Consider the following 12,816-nt stretch of genomic DNA (forward strand, 5'->3'; position numbering starts at 1 on the left):
TGAGGTTACAGGTGAGTGTCGAGGTGAGACTGAGCAACTGAGCACATCTTTTAAACAATCCCAGGGAAAAGCTGATGTTCCAATGGTTTGGTACAACCCTCCCCGTCCTCTCCGGGGTTTTGCCATGGCAACAACTGAAAAAAGGATAAAATGAGGAACAATTTGATTCTCAAATTCTTACAATTAAGGCAGCAGAAAACAGGTCTTATCCTCTATACTAAGCCCATAAGACACCCATGTTTGGACGTTCACGGATTCCTTGTGTAAAATTGCCTAGTGCAGAGCTACCTGTGGCTGTTAGCCCATAGGGCTAAGCCACATAGTGCTTCTACATTAAAAGCTTTTAAAATCAAGCTGCAGCAAAAATACACAACTTGGATCAAAGAAAAAGTCTGCATGCCCTGGTTTAAGCAATGTAAACCCTAATCTTGTACTCATGCACTGGTTTGCAATCAGTGACCGAGCTAATAGATTCGTAGTTCTGTACAAAAGCTCCTGCCAGAGTCTTATTTTGCTGTAATAATTTTAATTTCTGATTCAGAAAAAGAAAGGAGATCCATGGAGGGTGCATTTTGGCAGGTCCTATTGAATGGCCCAGATTAACATCAGTGGGGACGAGGGACTCGACAAAGGATCACGGTTTTCTGAGGGGATGAAATCAGCAGCAATTACAGAACTGATGACCTGGTGCTGAGAAAGGATTAGGCCCTTGGGGAGACATTCCTCTGCTCAATGGCAATTAATGTATGCAACAGCAAGCCAATAGCAGCAGCAGCCACGAATATATACCTAAATAAAAAGTTAGGTCCCCAGAGGAAAACAAAGTGCCCACAGCAGAAATCACAGAAGATGGATTAATGGACATTAGAGGATTGCATGACTTTTTGCATTTGCTGGTCCAAACTAAGTGTACCCAAACATGTAGGCAGAACTTCTTCATCAGTGGCTGATACATAACGCCTGCTATTTGCCTCAGGCAATTACTTCCCTGAGCTTCTGTCATTGTTGTAGTGGTGGGATGAAAACAAGAAACAAGTCTGCTCAGATTGTGGAGATGAGCAGTGGCTGAGCTGCATTCCCTGCACAAACCCAGCAAAGCCTGATGAAAACTGAACACATGAGAGAGACCCGACTGCTCACGATCAGTTTCCTGACTTGTTTTCTAAGCTTCCTGGCATCACTGCAAACACACTTTCTGTCAGGGCTTATTGTTGTTTTCTAAAATTCGGGAAAAAAGGGGAAGGAAGATTTCCTACTGCCTGTCATGCCAATTTTGCAGCCTGGAGAGAAAGTGGCTTTGTTTTAACCATCACCACGATAATGGAAAGATTTGCATGGTCTAAAAATAAAGCTTTCTCTGCTTCCCTCATGCACAGCTGCTTGAGTGCTGTATTGAAACAGAATGAAACCAGGAACCTCTTTCAAAACCCCTTGAAAACAGCCTTTATGAAGCTCTGGATCAGTAAGAAACGTGGCTCCATCCCCCTTTCCCCAGAGGAATGCAATGCTGTGTAGCCAGAGGCTGTCCTCACAGTCCTTGTCAGGGCTCAAGGCAGCTTTCACATCCCACCCAGACCATGGGGCTGCAGTCTAGGCAGGAAGGACACCTGCAACGGTGAGCCAAACCAGAGGTGGGGATCACCCTGTGTTCTCATCTACCTGCAGAACAAAGGTCTCCCTGTCAGCCCAGACTTGGCAAACCAACACTTAAGGTTGGGTGGGTTTTCTTTTGTTGGCTGTTGTTGTTGGTCCAAACCTCCAAATGCTTAATCAGCCTTTTCTGATTCTGACATTTGCTGTGTTTGAAGGGTCACACTCAGGTACCACAGCTGCTGTTAAAGGGTCTTGCTGCAGAGTGCAGGATCTGCTTTTCCAGCTGAGAGCAGCAAAAGCCAGGCTTTGCTGTAATGGGGTGAGTTCTGTGGTTTTATGTATGTTACCACCTCCCTCACATCAGTTGCACAAGCACTATGGAACTGGGCTGAGCTACATTAAATACAATCCAAGTGCCCTGGGAATGAAAAAAAAAAAGGGGGAGGCAATTCTGCATGCATTTTATTCTGTAAAACATGTCTTTATGGTATTTTTTTTTCCTGTCCTCCCCTGGAGCCCTGGAACAGCACACCAGGCAACACATGTGTTCAAACTCCTGTGTATATCAAAGAGGAAATAACTTAAGGAATGCTTCTATCAAGGTTTAGGCTGGGAGTTGCTGCCCATCCCTGTCCCTCTGACTGTCCATGGTCACCACAGCCCCCTCCAGTCTCATAATTAACAAACACCAGCCTTTACAGAATACAGTAAAGTAACTGAATCCATTTTCCTTTTCTATCCCTGTTTTGCTGACTTCACCTTAGTTCTGAATCATAAGTCAGAAAAAAATGGTAATATATGAACATCACACTCATATCTTCCTAGCAGTGCTTTTGTGGCCAGGCATCTGTCAGGGATCCGAGATCACAGAAACCTTCTTCCATCAAGCTATTTTTATTCATTTCCTTTTCTTTTTAGATTTCCCCATCCTCTAAGAGAGTGTGCAGTAATTGGTGTCTCTTGTGGCCACCTCACCTCTGCCCAAACAACAGAGATCTCTGTTGTGCAAAGGGCCCCAAAATAAACCATGATTCAGAACTGGGAAGAGGAGATGTGGCAGGGAAGAGAAGTGAGGAAGCCAAGCCCTGGGGTGGTTAGGGTGGATGCTGACATAACAGGATACATCTGAAAAGTTTTTTTAAAGCAGGGGAGGATCAGTGACAGAAAATCCAGTTTCACTAATAGAAACCTCTGATCTGGAATGGCACCTTGGAGAGAAAGCTCTGACTTTTTCCACTGATGTTGCTGAGTCAGCCTTTCTGGGGGCAGGATGGTTTGGTGATGACTCACAAAAAATTAATTACCTGTACCTCTGCCTCCCACTTTTGATGTAATTCTACCTGTTGTGCCTCTTACTTCCTCTGACTTATTTTTCTTTCATCTTCTCTTTTCTCTCATTGTTTACACCTCACCTTTTCCTTCAAGTCATGCTTGGCCCTTGTCTTCCTCCTGCTGCATTTCTGATTTCCAGCACCACCCCTGCATTCCACCTTTGCCTCTCCCTTTCCTAAACAAAACCAGGAGCCCCAAGAGTGACCCTTTGCAACCACATCTTCTGCACTGTGTTAACATCTGACAATACTGTTGGGCTGCATCAGCAAAAGTGATCTTTCACTGATTATTGGACAATGCAAATAAGGAACACAACAGTAATAAATTTACTTAATTAGGGAAACAAGTAATGAAAAACCTTCTCCCCCTAAGTTCCTTTAGTGTTTTTTGCTTTGTAGTGCCTTGAGTATTGCTATTTACTCAAAAATAAAGCTGCTAACTTAGGAATGTGACCTTGCACTCCACACTCAGCAGAGCAGCACTAAGGTCATGCTCACTGCCCATTGCTACTGCCATCATCCCCTTCACTAATGTCAGCTGCCATTGCCAAGCCATCCAGGCCTGAATTCCCTCAAATTCACTTCAGTCAGAAGCAAGTCCACCAAATGCAGTCAAATTTCACAGATGAAGTCACAGTAATTAAGGGCTTCTGAGGTTTCTTCTACCATTTGGCAAACTTGCCGTTGCCGTGGGAAATGCGATGACAAGACAGCTGTATTGTCTAGCTTGACAAGATCAAAAGAGGGCAGGAATGTTTTACAGTGAAAAAAAAAGGATTTTTACATTGTTCCACAATAGCAAAGAGCAGTTACATTTTCAGACACTAATTACCCCTGCTCTGAAAACAATACATGAAGCCAGACACACTGAACAAAGCTACAGCTGTTACGTGTGCGTGTGGGAGCAGGAGCTGTGCTCTCTCCGTGTAAATGAAAAGTTGCCTTTCCTTCCCAAACTTCCCCAGTACAATATTCAAGCCACAGCTTGCTCTTAATCATAGCCCCTCATTTTTTCAAGCAGCCTAGTTCCACCGATGACCCTTGAGCACAAAAATGGTCAGAGCCAACCGCCCCAAAGACCCCCCTTGTCCCATGTCCCACCCCACCAGCAGACACAGAAGAGACCAAGCAGGGGAGTAAGCACCCAGTGATCTAATCATGTCTGACTCACCAACCTCCCCCTTCAGCAATGCACCCAGGGCTTAGACTTGAAGCCAACAGAACATGCAATTAACAGCAAGTATGTGCTCAAGTGGTATTGATAAACCGGAACAGATATCCACTCCTGGGCTTTGATCAGTGTGTGGATTAATAAATAACAGATAAAGTTCTGCCTCCAAAAATTCTCAATGAGGATTAGTGTTTCTCCATTCCTTTACTAGGACCTGATGAAAAACAGGCAGAAAAAGCTCTCTGTTTTGGCAGGTTGTCCTATTTTCTGAAAATAGCATCTTGTAATCCATCCCCCAACTCGTCTACAACATGCTGGAACAAAATCTGCAACACCCACACACGTGCTTGCAAAAACCTAGAGATCCATTATCCTTTCATTGGGCTTTATTTCCCCCTCACTTGTTTCTGGTAGTCAAACTGTCAATTCTCTTTACCGTCTGCAAAGCCCTGAGAGGAATATATTGCCGGAAACGAGTTATTGCAGGTGATGCTCATGGAGGGGTTTCTTGGGAAATGTTTATCTTGGCTGATAGTCTCCAAAATGAGGGGAAAATGAAATTTCAAAGTACAGTAGTGAAATGCTAACATGCAGAGGGCCCCTTAGCAAGTCAAACTGTTCTGTTGAGGCACAAAACGTGACAAGGTTTTACACCTTCCTTTCTCTAGGATACAGAATAAAGGCATTTCTTCTAGTTAGCCCTGAAAACACTGGAATTCCCTCACTTCAGAGGACTATGCTGATGTGCTTTCACACCACTGCCTCCAGCCAGCCAGTCCCAGGGCAAATGACCCTTTCTGAGGTGCCATATATGGATTTTTTGAAGGTTTAGTGAAATAACACAAATAAACGGGAGCCTTTCCTCTCACAGCAGAGCTCATCATCCCTGTAAAACTTCTCTCGAGATATTACCTGCATTAAGAAAAAACACTTCAAAAGTAATCTTTAATACTCAGGTGAAAGTAGAATCTGTCTGAAAAGGAAAGGTCTTTTGTTTAAATGAAAATTGAGGTCCATTGACTCTTACAACACTCTTCAATGCCTGGTCCCAAGGAGGAATAGCCCACACAGTGCTCCTCACTGCAAAGAACATTTCCCACAGTGCTGGGCATCCCTGTATGCTCAGTGCTAAATCCTGGCTATCTTCAAGGCTGCCCATACAGCAAGGAACAGGCTTTGGGAGGATGGATGGAGTGAGCTCTGCAGCTTTTTCTTTTTTTCCCCTCCCCTCAGATCTGCTCTCTGAGGACAGACTCCTAAGGGTGGGGGAGCCCTGCAGTGCTGAACCCGTGTCACAAGCTCTCATACACACCACAAACTCTTGCAGAGGGAGCCACTGCTAAGCAGCTGCCCTCAATCCATATTTTCTGCAAATTATCAACATTATCCAGCAATTCCCGTAGGACCTGAATTTTTGCACCCAGGCATCCTGGAGCTGTTGAAGTTAGTCTGAGGCAGCCAGCCTGTTAATACCACGCAGCTTGAAGTTATTTATCCCAGCCCTGCCTGGAGATGCCACAGGCATTTGAGAGAGTGAGGTGCTTATCCATCCTTTCTGTCTCAGCAGTTTTCCATACCTCACTCTACCAGCGACACCCCTCCAGACTCCACAGCACCCAAAGGTGCCTTCAGTATCCTCTTCTCCTCAGTTTTCTCCCCTTCCATAGCAGAAGCACATGAGTTTCTACCACATACCTCTCCTTATGAAATAAATTCATTTTTCTTTGGAGACCAAAAACACAACTAAATTTCTCCAGCTGACTCAGCAATCCAAGCCTGGTTGTTTGTTTATTTGCTTTCTAGAGGAAGAAAGAACGCAGCTGGCTGATCAAAGAGTATTCGAAATACTTCACTTTCAACTTCTGTCTGCTTGATGAAACCTCTCCATTTATTAGACAAAAAAAAAAAATCCCAAAAAAGCCCACATCACTGTAGAATAATTCAACACCACCAGTAGTTTCACACAAATACATACTTCATTTTGCAAACATTTATTCCTAACTCCTATCCTGGACATTTGAACATCCTAAAGATCTCCCCTTTGTCACAGCTGACTTCAGTGGCTTATACCCACCCAAACCCACGTCCACAGCAGCATCACCAGAAAATCCCCAGGAGATGCTGCTGGGAAGTTGACCAGGAAAGCTGTAGCAACTTACATGCTCTTCTGGTTTACGTCCAGTCTAAAGAATGGAAAATATTTCCCCTCTTCATATTTCCAGTTTCTGAGCTTGTCAGGTTCCCAGCCCTCACTAGCACATAGCTGTGGTGCAGAGGTTTGGCCAGTACTGGTTTCACAGGACAAGGTTCCAGGCACAGCTGCTGTCCCAGCACACCATATGGTGTGCTGCCCTGGGAGAGGGGGCAATTCCCCCAGTGCAGGCAGCTCAGAACAGGCACACCCCCATGCCTATCCAGAGCTGGGCACCGTGCACATCCTCTGCTCCATCCCTCTCCACCTCACATCTCTCCAAGGTGCTCAGGCCTCCAGGAGGTGAAGCCACAAAACCCTTCTGACATCAGAGTCTAAAGACATTGGAAGAAGGGCAACCTTGGTGGTGGGGAGAGGACACCAGTGCCACATCCACAGCTTTAGATCCCTCCTGCAGGACCTGCTCCCAGTGACTGGGTTCACAAAGCTCTTGGAAAACAGTCGGTGCAAGAGCTCCGTCGCACTCCCAGGGGAGAAAGCGTCCCGGGCGCGTGGCAGCCACAGCAGTGAAACCTCCCCAGACTGTGCACGTAGCAGCACTGCAAACCCTAGTACTCCATCGTAGCACCAGAAGAGAGAAAAAAAAAAGGTTCATTATAGAACACATGCCGGGAGCGCTCAGAAAGCTGAGTGGGTGATCCCAACCCCACTTCCAAACCTACATCCAAGGCCCAGATTTATCTCCCAAGATATTTTCACAGCTCTTCTCAGGAACACATGCTTTTACTTGCTGTGCAAGCAGAGCACAGCGCTCAAAGACATGCTCCACCAGTTTTTACAACCCAAATACCTTCCCAGATTGGGCACTTACATTCTTTGTGGTGCAGACTGGTGGCATTATGCTCTGATTTCCCCTGGCTGAGCTATGTTCTTGGGGTGAACTGTTTCCTAGTCCCTGGAAAGTTTAGCTTCTATCTCTGAAGGAAGGTAACCCTTAATTATCCTTAAAAAAAAAGTCATCATGTTCATGGAATAAGGCAAATTAGGAAGCCTGAAAACATGACAGGCATGCCTTTGCATCACCACATACACAACTGTCCAATGTTACCTGGTCCCACCACAAGATCCTGGCTGAACACACAGTTCTGATGGCCCTTTTGCTGCCCTCTCCTCTGGACAGACACAGGAATCAGCTTCCAAACTAACAAGCCTCTGTGAGAGCTGAACAAAAGCTTCCATATGGAGAAAGATCTACAAAAACTAAACACCTGCAGATAAAATGCAAGCAATAGAAATCATAAAGCAAAGACCTTAAATAGCCATTGAATCTAATAAGATAATTTCTTATCAATCCCTGGGTGTATCAATCCCTGGGCAGTGTTTTTGCATGGAGTGATGTGAGACTGCTGATCCCCCGTTCCTGCACCCCAACACTCTCTGCTGTTGCTTGGATCAGTTCATAGTACTCACACCACCTGCAATACAACAATCCACAATCAAATGGGCTATGAACTCCTTGTAAAAGTATTCTGAATTCCTGGGCATCACCTGGTGTTCAGCCAGAACCACCTGAGAGCATAAATCCTTTGCCCTGTGAGAAGCAGTGTTCACAAACAATTTGATCCAGGTCTATACACCACGAAAGCAGCAATTTCATCTCCGAGACAGCTGAGATAAATGGAAGAGCAATTACAGAAGATGCAGCAACATTTATCCTTTGTATATCAACATTACTTTGCATTTTAACTGTAATTTTCTCAAGTATATTGTCCTAACGAGCTCTGTAGAGTTTTAGGGCATGACTCCAATAAAACTCCCAGTCACAATTATTTACATTGGAGGGACATGTCAGATCCTTTTCTCAGGGTTCCAGTGCAGGCTGAGGAGCCCACAGGGCAGGAACTAAGGAGACCTGCAGGTCTGCCAATGGACCTGTGGACAAACTAACCAGCACCTTCACACTCTGAATAGTCCAGGAAGTGTGAATCCAGAGAGGACAGGCACTGAGTGGGGCTATGCTGGATGGGGTTGGATGCCCATCCTCTCCACAGCCTACTGAATAAGAAATATTGCATTAAACTCTTGGTAAATAAATTCACATAGAATCCAGGTGTGAGAGGAGACCAAATACACCCCACATGTCCCATTGCCTACGGTCCTGGTGAAACATTTGGGAGCAGGGAAAAGGGGAAGGACATGTTTGATTGTTCCCTAGCTGGGTCACTACACGCCATCTGGGGTATGGGATCAAATGCCAAACAAAGCAAAGCTGAAAGGTTTCTGCTTTGGTTGCCTCTGTACTGACAGCATGAAAATGTGCAAAAAGAAATTTGCAAGGGAAGTTGTCTAAAGTATGACTTTCAGGAAAAGCCTTTGTGGCAGGCACAGATAAAACACCATCACTGCACAATACCACAGAGACTATTCATGAATATATATTAAAAATTCAAATTGTGAAAAAGCTGCATATATTAACAAATCCAAAAGTGAATTCCAATTTAAGAACAAATTTGGCCTAAAGAATTAATGAAGAATTTTTCTGGCACTAAAAGAGTGTTCAGCATAAAATATAGCCTCTGTGAAGAAAAATCAGCCAGTCTGGATAAACTGGACCATCCAAATTCATCAAGACTCCAATGGCTTTGAGTGCCAAGAGAAAAGCTCTACAATTTAAGGAAGTGTTCTCCCTTATCTGCAGCAGACACCATCTCCAGAAAGCTGCTACCACTTTCCCCTCCAGTTATGTGTCCATGAGCTCTGTGTCCACACAGTGTTTGCACATGAACATCCATAGCAGAAGACAAGAACTGACCATTCTGAAGGGCTGCAAAAAAAGATAAGTCTCCTCTATGGCCCCAGCTCATCACCCAAGGACGTGTTTGCTCCAAGTTTTAAGGAAGTAAAACCTACAAAGTAAAAGCTGAGGACAGCAGCAACTGAGACAACTTCAACATTTGGAAAATGACAAAAATAGTGCCTGGGCCAATCAGCTTGTCCCTGGTTGTGCAGTTGACTGGAGACTTCACAATTTTACACATATCAACAGCCAGACCTCCTCCTCTGACCTACTCAAGCACTGCCTGAGCAAAGGCTTTGCCACCCTTGGCCTGTGGCTTCTTGGCTGTGGACAAACCAGTGTGGCCCAGAAACAAAGCCATTCAGACCAGCTATCAAATTGTGGGGGCAGAGGATGATGTGTTCCTTCAATGGCACAGTGCTGAGGAGCAAACACACAGGGTCAGCCTCAAAGAGAAGCTGAAGATGTGGCTCTATTGGATTTCTGGTGGTTTTCTATAGATCTCAAAGGGTCAAGTGACTGGAAGCATCTCCCAACTCCTCACTTGTGGGAAAAGGGTACTTGCATTTATCCACAGTTCAAACAAAAGTGCAAACTGGCAGTAATGACCATTCTTTGGCCAAGTTGCCAACCCTGAAGATTTCCACAAAGTGGGTTTTGAAGACTGTAATTGGGGTCAGGAAGAGGCACTCAAAACTAGAAAAGTCACATAGTCATCCTTATTTTTATCTGTTTTAATCAAACCAGCAAGGATTTCATTAAACTCTGACAACAGGAATTAAATTGTACATTGTGCTCATGGACAGCTGCTATCACAGACCACAGCTGCCCAAGAAAAAAGCACATTTTCTTCCATTCTACTGTACTCTTGGTTTGAAGACAGTATCCTCAGAGTCGTGAAGACCCTCAGACATTGGAGAACTCTGATTTGCTGGTTTTAATTACTTCAGCAGTCTGTAGTCATGCACAAGCAAGCAAAAGTCATATCATGGCATTTACTCTCTAATGACTAGAACCAGTTACAAAAATGTGAAATATTCTTTCCTAAACTATGTTTACTCAAAGCTGCAAAGAAATGTATTTATTCTGCAGACCTGGATCACCTTTTCCCCAGGCCAGGAGACAATGTAAGAGCAAACAGCTCTAAGCCAACAGCTCATTGATCAGGGTGCTCAGCTTGGCTTTGCGAGCTCCACGTTCAGATTGCTCATGGACTTGTTTCAGTACAGAAATTTGACCAAGGTCTTTGATGCCTTCACTGCCAGGGAAGTGCTGAGGCCATACTTTAAATAGCTCAGAAGGTTATTGCATTCACGTCACGACAGAATAAAATCTTTTCACTGGGTTTCCGTTGGGAAAAAAAAAAAAAGAGATTTTTGAAAAAATTGAGCTGCAATTTTCTGGCCAGTCCTACAAAATAACTAGTATTTCCTAGTTAAAAATGCTTCTTAATGCTTCAGCTTGCATCATCAGGTCACATTAAATATGAGTATAATTTCACGAAGGTGTCACTATTAGAGATATCTGTGTCCTGAAGGATTTCCTGAATTTTGCTCAGCAGGATGCAATGTTAGCTTCCTCATCTGCATAATTTCCAGTTTCTACTAGCAGTAGTTAAAACCTAGAAGCCCTGGTCAGGCAAATTATTCTTTAAGAGACCAAAATTAGGTAAAAAAAGCACTGATAAGATCAGGGGATCTGATGAAACTCCAGATGAAACTTATGAAAGATAATTAAAGCCACTACCAAGCCCTCAGTGTCCTACAGAGCTGGTTTATATAATCAGGGTATTGGTGAAAATCTCCAGCTTCACTGATGTATTATTGAACACTTTTTCTCTGCAGTTCAGCTGTTAACCCCATGTCTGCAGTGCTTGACAAGGTGGTCACAGTTTGGCAAGAGAAAGGACTAAACTGATGCAGCTTTCATGGACAAACCTATTGCAGATCCAGAAGGAACCACTGTTGACATCCAGTACAACACCTTGTGCTCTTCACTGCTGAATTCCTCCCCATGGTCCCTGCAATTCCTGCTTGTGCAAAAGCACAGCTTCTCAAAAGCGCCAGTTCCAGGATGGAGATTTCTCCCTTCGTTAAGCAGGAATGGGTCATGCAGATTTTAACCAGCCCCTCTCACCTTCCTGGGAGCTCTACCAAATTCACACGGGAACTGGGGCATCGACATTTTGGCACAGAGCACACCTGAAGCCAGAGCATCTCCTGCTGGCTTGCTTTTGCTTCCATCTACCCACAGAAGGTTTATGAGCCCCCAGTTTGCTTTTCTAGAAGGGGTATCTTCTGTGAGATGAGCATATCCAAAATAAAACACAAACCTTAAGGAGTTCAGCTGAATCAGTGACTTTATTCTTTCCTATCTCTCACCCTCCCAAGACGTCTGGGAAGACAGCCTGCCATAGTTGACTGAAAGTCAGCGCTGCAGGCAACTACTTAGTTTAAAGACTATCCATTTATCCTGGTCTCCCAGCCATAATAAACATCTAAAATCTTTCAGCCAAATTTTTTTTCACTAAATTCTGAAGCAAGATTTACTACAAATGGATGATTAAAAAAAAAATAGAAGGCTAGTACATTCTGACACAGCAATGTGCTAATATTAAAACAGGCCTTTTCCAAAGAAAGATATATGCAAAGCTCAGAAAGTTAGATGCTTTCTCCTTAATTATAATTTGTAACTTCTAAGTAGGCAATTTAGATCTGACTGTCATATTTCAAATGGAAGACTAGCCTACCCATCGCATGCAGATGAAGTGAACACTTTAAAGAGTGTTCAATGGGAATGTCTTTATTCAAATGAGATGCTTAAAGTGAATGAAAAACTCCCATAAAACACAATTTCCTTTTCCTTCAAAAGCAAGGATTACTTCAAGAGACAGCTTTACTAGCACACTGAAAAGATATTAATAGGTGATTTAGAATAAAATGGAAAACATTTGTTTTGCTCACTTCTGTGATACAAAGACGTGCTGGGCTTAAGATTCTCCAAAAGTTAAAGACAAAGAGATTTTAGTCCAGGACCTCCTCAAGACTTTAAAGACAGCACAGTTACGAGATTGTATCAAGATGGTTCTCCCTTCCCATTGTCCTTCAGGTCCATCCAGCACATCTCCACTCTTGGGATTCACAAGAGCCACAGACCTCATCAGCATCACCCACAGGCACAGCATTCCTCCCCTGGCCAGGACAGGAGATAACCACGAAGCAGCAAAGAATACCTCTCACAGCACATCATCATGAGAGCATTTCTGTTGTGCAAAGGTTCATTTAAATCAGCAGTTGAAGAAGCCCAAACCTCTCAGTGCAACTCTGCCAGTTACAATTAAAACATTATGTTTGGGAGACAAATAATTATGCAGTAAAAAATCTCTGGTATAGACTCAGTAAGTCAAGCAATCAAAAAAATTAGATTTTAGGAGGACTGGTGAAAAAGCACCTTAAAACAATGAATACCAGCAACAAATATGTGCGGAGTAGGTATACTATTCCATCACTTGCTATCACAGCAACACCAAGGAATAGCAAAGTACAAGATAAAAATGTTGCTGGGATCAGAGAAAATAATAAACAAACAGGAGCTTTACCAGGCTTCTTATTACAGAAAAAAAAATAGCTTCAGGGCACTTGGATGAGTGACAAATCCAATCTGAAAGGGTGATGGACTGCAAGAGGAACAAACAATTCCAAGATGCTGACTTCCTCCCCCCCACCCCTCAAAGAATCATTACTGGGGTGAGGGTCAAACTGAAGAACATCCT

At 43.8% G+C, this 12,816-nt stretch overlaps 1 protein-coding gene across 3 annotated transcripts in view; it reads right to left on the minus strand.

Annotated features, from left to right (window-relative positions):
- Window positions 1-12,816, minus strand: part of SYNPR (synaptoporin) — a 102,930-nt gene that overhangs the window by 12,374 nt on the left and 77,740 nt on the right. The window lies entirely within an intron of this gene.

This window comes from Myiozetetes cayanensis, unplaced genomic scaffold (assembly GCF_022539395.1).
Source record: "Myiozetetes cayanensis isolate MyiCay16 unplaced genomic scaffold, myiCay2020 scf18, whole genome shotgun sequence".
Classification (NCBI taxonomy): Eukaryota; Metazoa; Chordata; class Aves; order Passeriformes; family Tyrannidae; genus Myiozetetes; species Myiozetetes cayanensis.